We start from the raw sequence: 10,843 nt of genomic DNA, 5'->3' as shown, positions 1-10,843 counted from the left end.
TTGTTGTTTGTGTATAGAAACACTGATTTTTGTATGTTGGTTTTGTACTCTGCAACTTTACTGAATTCATTTACTAGTTTCTAATAGATTTTTTGTGGAATCTTTGGGGTTTTCTACATATAGAACTGTCATCTGCAAATAGAAATAATTTTACCTCTTCCTTTCTGATTTTTAATGTCTTTTATTTCTTTTTCTTATCTAATTGCACTTGCTAGTTCTTCCAATCTATGTTGATTAGAAGTAGTAAGTTTGGGATCCTTGCATTGTACCAGATCTTAGTGGAAAAGCTTTGAGGTTTTTTTCCACTGATGATAATGTGAGCTGCAGGTTTCTCATAAACGGCCTTTTTAATGTTGTATTAGTCCATTTTCACACTGCTATAAAGAACTACCTGAGACTGAGTAATTTATAAAGAAGAGAGGTTTAATTGACTCAGTTTCACATGCCTGGGGAGGCCTCAGGAAACTTACAATTATGGCAGAAGGCAAACAGGAAGCAAGGCACGTCTTTTGAAACAGCAGGAGGAGAGGGGAAGTGCCACACTATTAAACCATCAGCTCTCATGAGAACTTACTGACTATCGTAAGAATGACATGAGGGAAACTGCCCCCATGATCCAACGACCTCCCACCAGGTACCTTCCCTGACATGTGGGGATTACAGTTCGACATGAGATTTGGGTAGGGACACAGTGCCAAACCATATCGTATGTTTTGTATGTAAGGAATTTTCTTTTTTTTCCTTTTTTTGCAGATGGAGTCTCATTCTATCACCAAGCTAGAATGCAGTGGCGCGATCTCGGCTCACTGCAACCTCCACCTCCTGGGTTCAAGCGATTCTCCTGCCTCAGCCTCCTGAGTAGCTGGGACTACGGGTGCGTGCCACCACACCCAGTTATTTATTTATTTTTTTTTTTGGTATTTTTAATAGAGATGGGATTTCATCATGTTCGCCAGGATCATCTCAATCTCTTAACCTCGTGATCTGCCCACCTTGGCCCCCCAAAGTGCTGGGATTACAGGCATGAGCCACCGTGCCCTGCCCTTTTTTTTTTTTTCTTAAGATGGGGTTTTACTCTGTCACCCAGGCTGAAATGCAATGGTGCAATCATGGCTCACTGCAACCCTGGCCTCCTGAGCTCAAGCAATTCTCCTGCCTCAACCTCCTGAGTAGCTGGGACTACAGGTATGTGCTACCATGCCTGGCTAATTTTAAAATAATTTTTTTTGAGATGGGGTCTTGCAGCATTGCCCAGACTGGTCTCAAACTTTCGGCCTCAAGTAATCCTTCCACCTCGGCCTCTCAAAGAATTGAGATTGCAGGCATGAGCCATCATGCCCAGCCAGGAATTTTTATTTTATGCCCAAACTGTTGAGACTGTTTATTTAAAAAGGATGTTGAACTTTGCCAAATGCTTTCTCTGTGTCAAATCAGATGATCATGTGGTTTTTGTCTTTTTTTTTTCTTTTTTTTTTTGAGATAGAGTCTTGTTCTGTCACCCAAGGCTGGAGTGCAGTGGCACAATGTGGGCTCATTGTAACCTCTGCCTCCCGGGTTTAAGTGATTCTCCTGCCTCAGCCTCCTGAGTAGTTGGGATTACAGGCACGCGCCACCACGCCCAGCTAATTTTTTTTTGATTTTTAGTAAAGATGGGATTTCACCACGTTGACCAGGCTGATCTCAAACTCCTGACCTCAGGTGATCCGCCCACCTCAGCCTCCCATAGTGCTGGGATTACAGGCATGATCCACCACGACTGGCCCAACTATGTTCTTAAGTGCATGAAGGCTATGACTGTTGCTATGACTTTTTAGTAAATTATAATTATTCTCCACATTAAATATTTCTCTTTGCCCACTTAAAGTTGTGAGTTCTGTTTACTTAAATTTATTAGTTCTATACTACCTTAAATTTTGTCAGTACTTGCCTGGAATATAGTTTTCTTTTTTTTTAATTTTCATTCTTTCTATATCATTTGGTGGTGGTGTATACCTTTTTTTTTTTTTTTTTTTGAGTTGGAGTCTCACTCTGTCGCCCAGGCTGGAATGCAGTGGCATGATCTCGGCTCACTGCAACCTCTGCCTTCTGGGTTCAAGCGATTTTTCTGCCTCAGCCTCCCGAGTAGCTGGGACTACAGACGCACACCACCACTCCCGGCTAATTTTTGTATTTTAGTAGAGATGGGGTTTCACCATGTCAGCCAGGCTGGTCTCGAACTTCTGACCTCAGTTGATCCACCTGCCTTAGCCTCCCAAATCCTCAGCGGGGATTACAGGCATGAGCCACTGTGCCCAGACTATTTTATATTTTTTATTCCATATTTGTAGTTTGAATTAAGTTTAACTCTATATGTTTAAGATTTAATTTAATTGACATTCAGTTTTAGAAGTTAAACTTAGAAGATCTGGTATTTTACCAATGCTTTTGAATTTAAATTTTAATAATTTAATTGATAGAAATACAAAATTAAAGTTGATAAATTATTTGAGGAATTTATGAAAGAATACAAAAATTGCTAACATTTGAAAAATTATAAAATGACATTCAAAATATCTGATTCTATCACATATGGAAATCTGCAGCAATAATTGCATCACAGATGAAATACTGAAATCTTGGGCTCTAATAAGAACAATCAGGAAATGTATTTTTGTTAACAGTTTCAATCTGAAAGTTAAAAAAACACTCAAAGAAATAAACTAGGAAGCAACAGAAGCTAGTTTATGGTTTTCTGGAGCTATAACAAGTATTGTTTAAAACTTACAACAACCCCGTTAGGTGGACAGAGTAGACAGTATCTCCTATTTTACAAATGAAAAAAGTGAAGTTCACTTAAGTTTGAAAAACATAAAATCTCAAATACATATAATCATACTCAACTATATATTACAGAGAAAAGAATTGGAAATGAGAAATAGAGTAGGAAAAGGAAAAAAGTAGAATAATTTTTAAAAACAAAAAAATAAGGAAAAGACCAACAAGAACAAAGTAAATAAATAAAATTTAAAAGAACAGAAAAAGAAGAGATGGGGGCCATAGGTCAATGCTGGTGAGATTCATGAGAAGCAGTGATATAATTCTTCTTACAAAGAAATAGCTCAAGATTCATTAATGGGATAATATCTCCCAATTTTCCCCAGAATAACCACTAGTTTTAAAAGTTAACTAGATTTTGGAAGGCATTTTTGCATCCTTCTCTTTTTATAATTTTCACTGGAATAAATCACTAACTTTTTATCCTGTTAAATGGGGACCATCATATCTTATTTCATAGGGTTAAAGGGTTACCTTCATGGAAAAGCATTCCAGTCCTATGGCCTTTCTGAATATTGCTGCAAACAATTTTTCAAAAACATTTTGCACATTGCCACTAGAGCATAAAAATAGAAGCATTTCTAAATTAATGTTCAAATCTAACCTACAGGTCAAATTTTCCAGGTTGCTCTATTCTATTATTTAATTTTAATTTTTTTAATTCCAGTTTTAACAAAAAACTTTTGTAATTACAAGACAAGCAAAGATGCAGGAAAGTGTAGCCCATACAAAGGAAAAGATACAATAAAAACGACCTGAGGAAGTCTTGATCTCCTAGATATGGACTTTATGTAAGACATTTTCAGTATGATCAAATAACTAAAAGAAACCACATCCAAAGAACTAAAGAGAAGTGTAAGAGTTATGTCTTACCATGTAAAGAATAAGACAAAAATTATAAATAAGAATCAAATAGAAATTATGTATTTGAAAACTACAATAACTGAAATAAAAAATTCAGTAGGGACACTCAACAGCAGATTTGAGCAGGGAGAAAAAAGAATCAATGAACTTGAAGATAGATCAATTGAGATTATCCAGTCTGAGGAGCAGAAAGAAAAAAGGTTTAGGAAAAATGAACAGACCTGTAGACCATCTGGTACACCATCAAAAACACAAACATATACATAAAGAGAGACCTCTGGTATACCATAGAGCATATCAACATATGCGTAAAGAGAGTTCCAGAAGGAGAGGGGAGAGAGAGAAAAGGACCGAAAAAAATATTTGAAGAACTAATGGTCAAAACTTTCAAATGTGATGAGAGACATTAAACCACACACTCAAGAAAACTCAATGAACTCCAAGTACGATAAACTCAAAGAGAGCCACACCTGACTACGTCATAATAAAACTGTCAAGTGTCAAAGATGAAGAGATAATCTTAAAAATAACAAGAGAAAAGCAACACATAATAGTACAAAGGATCCTCAGTAAAATTAACAGCTGATTTCTCATCAGAAAGCACAGAGGCTACTAAGTAGAAAGATGATATATTCAAAGTGCTGAAAGAGAAAGACTGTCAACCAAAAATTCTATAAATACTTTGGTGATTAAGATGCAACATAAGAATTTCGACAGGACACAAACATTCAGACCATAGCACTAATGATCACGGAAGCCAAGGGAAGCAGCTTGATGTTATCCAGTTGTCTTAAAATTTTCTTATCTTCTTGACATTCTTTGATTACTCTGCCAATGCCTTGCCTTGTGTTATGAGAAGAGATTCCATGTGAAGTGTTAAGAGATTTGTCTTTGGAGTCGGATATGAATTTACTCCTGGCTTAGCTACTCCAAGGCCGGCTTCATGAGCATGCAACTTATGCAGTCACCCCAAACCCCACATGCAGAAGGGCCCCACACTTGGTTTAATGCTCTGTTGTTGTTGTCCCGCATTTATTAATAATTTTATCTTTGAGCTTGTTTTTTATAAATGAGGTCTGACAGCACGATATTTATGTCCACAATTCCTTGCCACCTCATTTACACAGAGCATTCACAATACCCTGTGAACACAGAATTCTAGTGGGCTCACAAGGTGCAGAAGTTTAGTGGGAATCAAAGTGAGTACAAAGTATTAAGAAAAGTATATCTGTGGCTGAGCAAGCCGGGGCACTGACAGCCTGAGGAGACCACATTCTCCGTTGGAATAGTAACTTGTTTTGAGTGCAGAAAGACGGTGAAGGCATGCTTTAAAAGAAAGAAAGAAAGAAAGAAAAACAACAACAAAAAAACAAGGAGCCTTATTATGTCTTTTTTTTCTTACTCATGGTATTTCCTTGTATTAGGGAACTGTTATACTTACCTTGAATATGATCACATAGAAAGAAAGGGAAAGATAGGATAATTCACAGTTCCTTTTTCTTTCAGGCTTTCCTTGTCCTCAGAAAGCAAAGGTGGAGAGTGTTGGTAGAACACACACATATCGAAAAGTAAAATAAAAACAGTTGAGCTAGTTTGTGCATAATTTCCACTGTTCTGGGAAGAATGGAATATATATACATGTATGAGCTATGACATACAAATTGTATAATTTTGGCAATGCCACATGCAAGTGAAATGCTCTTATATTTGCAACTTAAACTGGCTATGTACAATATGAAGATGAATGATAAAAGTCATGCCAATAATCAACATTACTAATTTCCCTTTATTTACAATGGTGCTAAATAGCAAATCTTAAAAAGCACCATGACAAGTTGAGGGAGAGACTACAGATGAAAGGAAAAGGCGTTTTTTTTTTTTTTTTTTTTTGAGACAGTCTTGCTCTGTAGCCTGGGCTGGAGTGCAGTGGTGTGATCTTGGCTCACTGCAGCCTCCACCTCCTAGGTTCAAGCGATTCTCATGCCTCAGCCTCCCGAGTAGCTCAGGTTACAGGGACATGCCACCATGCCTGGTTAATTTTTGTATTTTTTGTAGAGATGGGGTTTCCCCATGGTGGCCAAGCTAGAGGAAAAGGCTTTATGTTTATATTTTAATACCTTAACAGCATTTTTCCTGCTTTTTTGAATAAGAGATGCCACATTTTTATCTTGTACAAGGCCATTCAAATTATGTAAGTGGCCAGAGCTACTTTTTTGTGTGTGATTCTGGGCTTTTTTTTTTTTTTTTAATTTATTTTTTTGAGACAGAGTCTTGCTCTGTCACCCAGGCTGGAGTGCAGTGGTGCGAACTCCGCTCACTGCAACCTCCATGTCCTGGACTCAAGTGATTCTCCTGCTTCAGCCTCCTGAGTAGCTGAGATTACAGGCACCCGCCACCACACCCAGCAAATTTTTGTATTTTTAGTAGAGACAGGGTTTCACCATGTTGGTCAGGCTGGTCTCGAACTCCTGACCTCAGGTGATCTGCCTGCCTCAGCCTCCCAAAGTGCTGGGATTACAGGTGTGAGCCACTGTGCCCAGCCTGATTGTGGGATTTTTAAATGAAGCAATATAGACATTCTGATTATCAGATTCTTTGTAAAATGAGTATAATGCTGAATCATTCCAGTCAACATCAAGTGACTGCTGCTGGGCAATTATTTTATTAATTTATGATTTCATATTTTCTATATAACTTTTATGAAGATATCCAGAAAGCATTCTAGGGGTCTCAGGATAAATAGGGGGAAATAAAATTACATAGAGTAGGCTGGGTGGGGCAGGGAGGAATAGACTAAGTGTTTGAAAGGTTTGGCAGCTATTTTGGAAGGAAAAAAACCCATTCAAAGATTTTGTCATATCTGTTTTTTTTTTCTGGTAAAAAACAGAGACTTTAGCATGTCTTCTTTTTAAAAAAAAATTGAAGCAGAAAGAAAAGAGTTGGAAAAGCAAGAAAGCGTAATCCTAGAAAGAGTAATCATCATAAGAACTCCATACATGTTTATGTGATTTTTCAGAGCTAAGATCTCATTTCAGCATTCTTAAGAGGAAGGCAAAGCATCTGTTATCTCAAGGAAGCAAAGAAGCTGGTTCTCAGAAGAGATATTAATATAAGATGAGAAGCCAGAGTTTACCATGAGAAGCTGTCACACCTAAGCACTGACTTAATCAGCACTAATTGTTCCAGCTTTCTTTGGGAAGCATTTACCAGCTGCTGCTCTTCAGGAACTTAAAGTACACTTGCAAATTATTAAGTATTGATGACGGAGGAGCAAGGGCCTATTAGTGGTGGTAGTGAATGTAAGGAGCTTTCATCAAAGTTATACTTTTAGGAAAACAGCTAATCTAGTGTAAAATTAACTATTGCTATGTAATAAATTCCCCCGAAACTTAATGACTTAAGATAACAACACACATTAATTATCTGCCCAGTTCCAATGGGCAGGAATTCAGGAACGGCTTAGCTAGGTAATTCTGGGTTAGGTTCTCTTATGAGGTTGCAGTCAAGATGTCAGCTGGGCTGCAGCCACCTAAAGGCATGACTGGGGCTGGAGGATTCACTTCACGTGGCTCTGGGCAGGAGGCCGCAGTTCCTTTCCACATGGGCCTCTCCATAGGCTTCCTACATGGGGGCTTCCCCTAGAACAGGCAGTTCAAGAGCGAAAAAGGCAGAAACAGCAATGTCTTGTATGACCTGACCTCAGAAGTCACACATCTTCACTTTTGCTGTATTCTATTGGTCAGATGAATCAGTGTGATACAGTGTGGGAAGGGAATATCAGGGAGGTAAGGACCACTGGGAGCCATCTTGGAGTCTGGCTACCACATCTAGCCACTGGATGAGTAACAGGTATAAGAATTAGATGAAGGAACTTATGTTGAACAAAAAACAACATTGTCTGAAAAAGTGTGGGTCAGTGGAGCCAAAGAAGGTGGTTAATGAGCTGAGCTTGATTCATTAGAAGGTCTAGGGTATAGAAAGAACAGATTCAGATGAGGTTACAAAAACTGTGAGAGATAAAGGGAGAGTGAGCATCTCCTCCTTGTATGTTGTTTCCTTTTGACTCCTCTAAAGAAAATGTGCTTAACTGAATTCCATTATTAACACTGGATTTTCTCTTGGCCTTATTATTTTCTACTTCCTCCCTACTTCCTTATCTGAAATCCTATCCTATTCCATTATTATTTAGGATGTGAAGTGGCCTTTTGGGACATGCTATTCCAACCCACTGCTTTGGTGACTTTCAAGCATAGTTTAAGCAATGACTTTCTTCTCTATTTTTCCCAGTTACCATTCAATCTTCAAATACACATTTACCCACAGTGGATTTGAACCACTGTATTTCCCAGAATGTGGCTTATCCAGTTATTCTCTGACTCTTTCCACCTCTGACCTTTTCAGTTTGTCTTCCCAATCTGCCATCTGCCTGGTGGTCATTTCAGCCAGTCTTGCTCCAGCCCTATAGAGGAAAGGAGAACCAGACATAGCCAGACTAGGTATTCAATTATGTCACATTTATTCCCACCTTGTGCATTTGAACCTTGGCCTAGAATACACAATAGTACATAATAAGAATCAAAATGTGTGGAGTGGGATATAAATTATTTAAGAGTTTATAAAATAAATAATTAGTTACAGATAAAAAAGGCTGGGCACAGTGGCTCACGCCTGTTAATCCCAGCACTTTGGGAAGCCGAGGTGGGTAGATCACTTGAGGTCCGGAACTGGAGGCCAGCCTGGCCAATATGGTGAAACCCCATCTCTACTAAAAATACAAAAATTAGCCAGGCGTGGTGGTTCACCCCTGTAGTCCCAGCTACCTGGGAGGCTGAGGCATGAGGATCACTTGAACCCAGGAGGCAGAGGTTGCAGTGAACTGAGATTGCGCCACTGCACTCCAACCTGTGCAACAGAGCGAGCCTCCATCTTAAAATATATATATATATCTGGAGAAGGTGTCAAAGAGAAGGTAAGATTTCAGCATGGTTTGGTATCTTTCCTGTCTTTTTTCTATGGATCCCAAACAATCAAATCACCATTTCTGCAACTTACTAGATGTGTTCCCTGAAGCACTACATTTTTCTGAGCCTCAGTTTACTCATTGGTAACCTGAGGGTAATAACACCCTTCCACGTGGTTGTCAAGATGAGAGATAATTTAGCAAGTTAATTATCACAATAACTGATAAATGTTGGAAACTAATAATGGATAGCTATTGTGTTGTCACCATTTGGATAAGCTCCTTAAAGACTCAGAATATGTCCTGTATGTCTGAGTCTCATAAAATCTCATTTAAATGCAGTGGAGTTAACAGATCTTATTGAGATGTGATTAACATTTATGGCATTTCCTCTTAATTGCTAGACTGATTACTGAGAAGCGAGAAGAATGCTTCAAACAACATCCAGTTTAAAGTCTGAGGGAGAAGGATATTTTGGAGCAAAGACCTTTTACAGCTTATGAGATAAGAAGTAGGTTACACAGAATCTACTAAAGGCAGCCAATGCCACAACAAGAGACAAAACTGTTTACAGTGCCTTCTCAAAAGGATTCTAGTCCATTTACACTCATTTACTTGTTGTTATTAATCAGTAAGGACTTAGTACTGACATTTTGTTATTCGTTTTCTGCTTGTTTTGTTGGTCCTCTCTTCCTTTCTTCCTTCCTTCCTATCTTCCTTTGTATAAAAGTGATTTTCTGTAGTAGTATGTTTTAATTCCTTGCTTTTTATTTTTTGTGCAGCAATTACAGGTTTTTGGTTTGTAGTTATCATGAGGCTTGCAAATAACGTCTTATAAACAATTATTTTAGACTTATAATAACAACTATTATCACAAAGAAAAGTTTTTAAAAACAAGCAGAGAAAGCCAAACAAACCTCTACACTTCATCTTTCCTGCATTTTGACTTTTTGTTGTATCTATTTATATCTTTTTACATGGTCTGTCTCTTAAAAAATAATTGTGGTTACTATTTTTGATCAGTTTATCATTTAGTCATTCTATTAAGTATATGAGTGGTTTACATACTGCAATTACAGTGTTGCAGTATTCTGTATTTCTCTGTGTAATTACTTTTACCAGCAAGTTTTATACTTTTAGATTATTTCTTCTTGCTCATTAATAGCCTTTTCTTTCAGATTGAAAAACTTCCTTTAGCATTTCCTATAAGATAGGTCTAATGTTGATAATATTCCTCAGCTTTTGTTTGTCTAAGTGTTTCTCCATGTCTGAAAAATAATTGTGCTGGGTATAATATTCTAGGTCGGATGTTTTCTTTTCCTCAGCACTTTGACTAGGTCATCCCACTTTATCCTGGCCTGTAAAGTTTCTGCTAAGAAATCTGTTGCCAGATGTATTAGAGCTCCTTTATGTTGTTTGTTTCTTTTCTCTTGCTGCTTTTAAGATCCTTTCTTTATCCTTGATCATTGAGAGTTCGATTATTATATGTCTTGAAGTAGTCTTATTTGGGTTGAATCTGCTTGGCATTCTTTGATTTTCTTGTACCTAGATTTTCATATCTTTCTCTGGGTTTGGAATGTTGTCTGTTATAATTTCCTTGAATAAACATTCTACCCCAATTTCTCTCTCTCTCTCTCTCTCCTTCCCCGTCCCTCCCCTAATCCCTTTTAAGGCTAGTAACTCTTAGATTTGCTCTTTTGAGATTATTTTCTAGATCTTGTAGGCATGCTTCATTCTTTTATCTTTTTAGTGTTTTCCTTTTTCTCTTCTATGTATTTTCATATAGCCTGTCTTCAAGCTCACAAATTCTTTCTTTTGCTTGATCAAGTCTGCTATTGAGAGACTCCAATGCATTTTTCAGTTTATCAATTGAATTTTCTATCTCTAAGATTTTTTTTTAATTTTCATATTTTATTGATAAAATAATATGTAGTCACAAATATTGGGGGAAGAAATGTAGCCATACACTTCTTTGTCTTAGTAATCTATATTTTAGCCAGCTCTGGAATTTCCATTTGATTTAAAAAATTTCAATCTCTTTGTTAAATTTCTCTGATAGAATTCTGAATTTCTTCACTGTTACCTTGGAGTTCATTGAAGTTCATCAAGGCAGCTATTTTGAATTCCCTGTCTCATTAGTCATATATCTTCATCACTCCAGGATCGGTCAATGGTGCCTTATTCAGTCCATTCAGTGAGGCCATG

The sequence above is a fragment of the Papio anubis genome, chromosome 13 (assembly GCF_008728515.1).
Source record: "Papio anubis isolate 15944 chromosome 13, Panubis1.0, whole genome shotgun sequence".
NCBI classification, from domain to species: Eukaryota; Metazoa; Chordata; class Mammalia; order Primates; family Cercopithecidae; genus Papio; species Papio anubis.
This window is presented reverse-complemented; position numbering follows the sequence as displayed.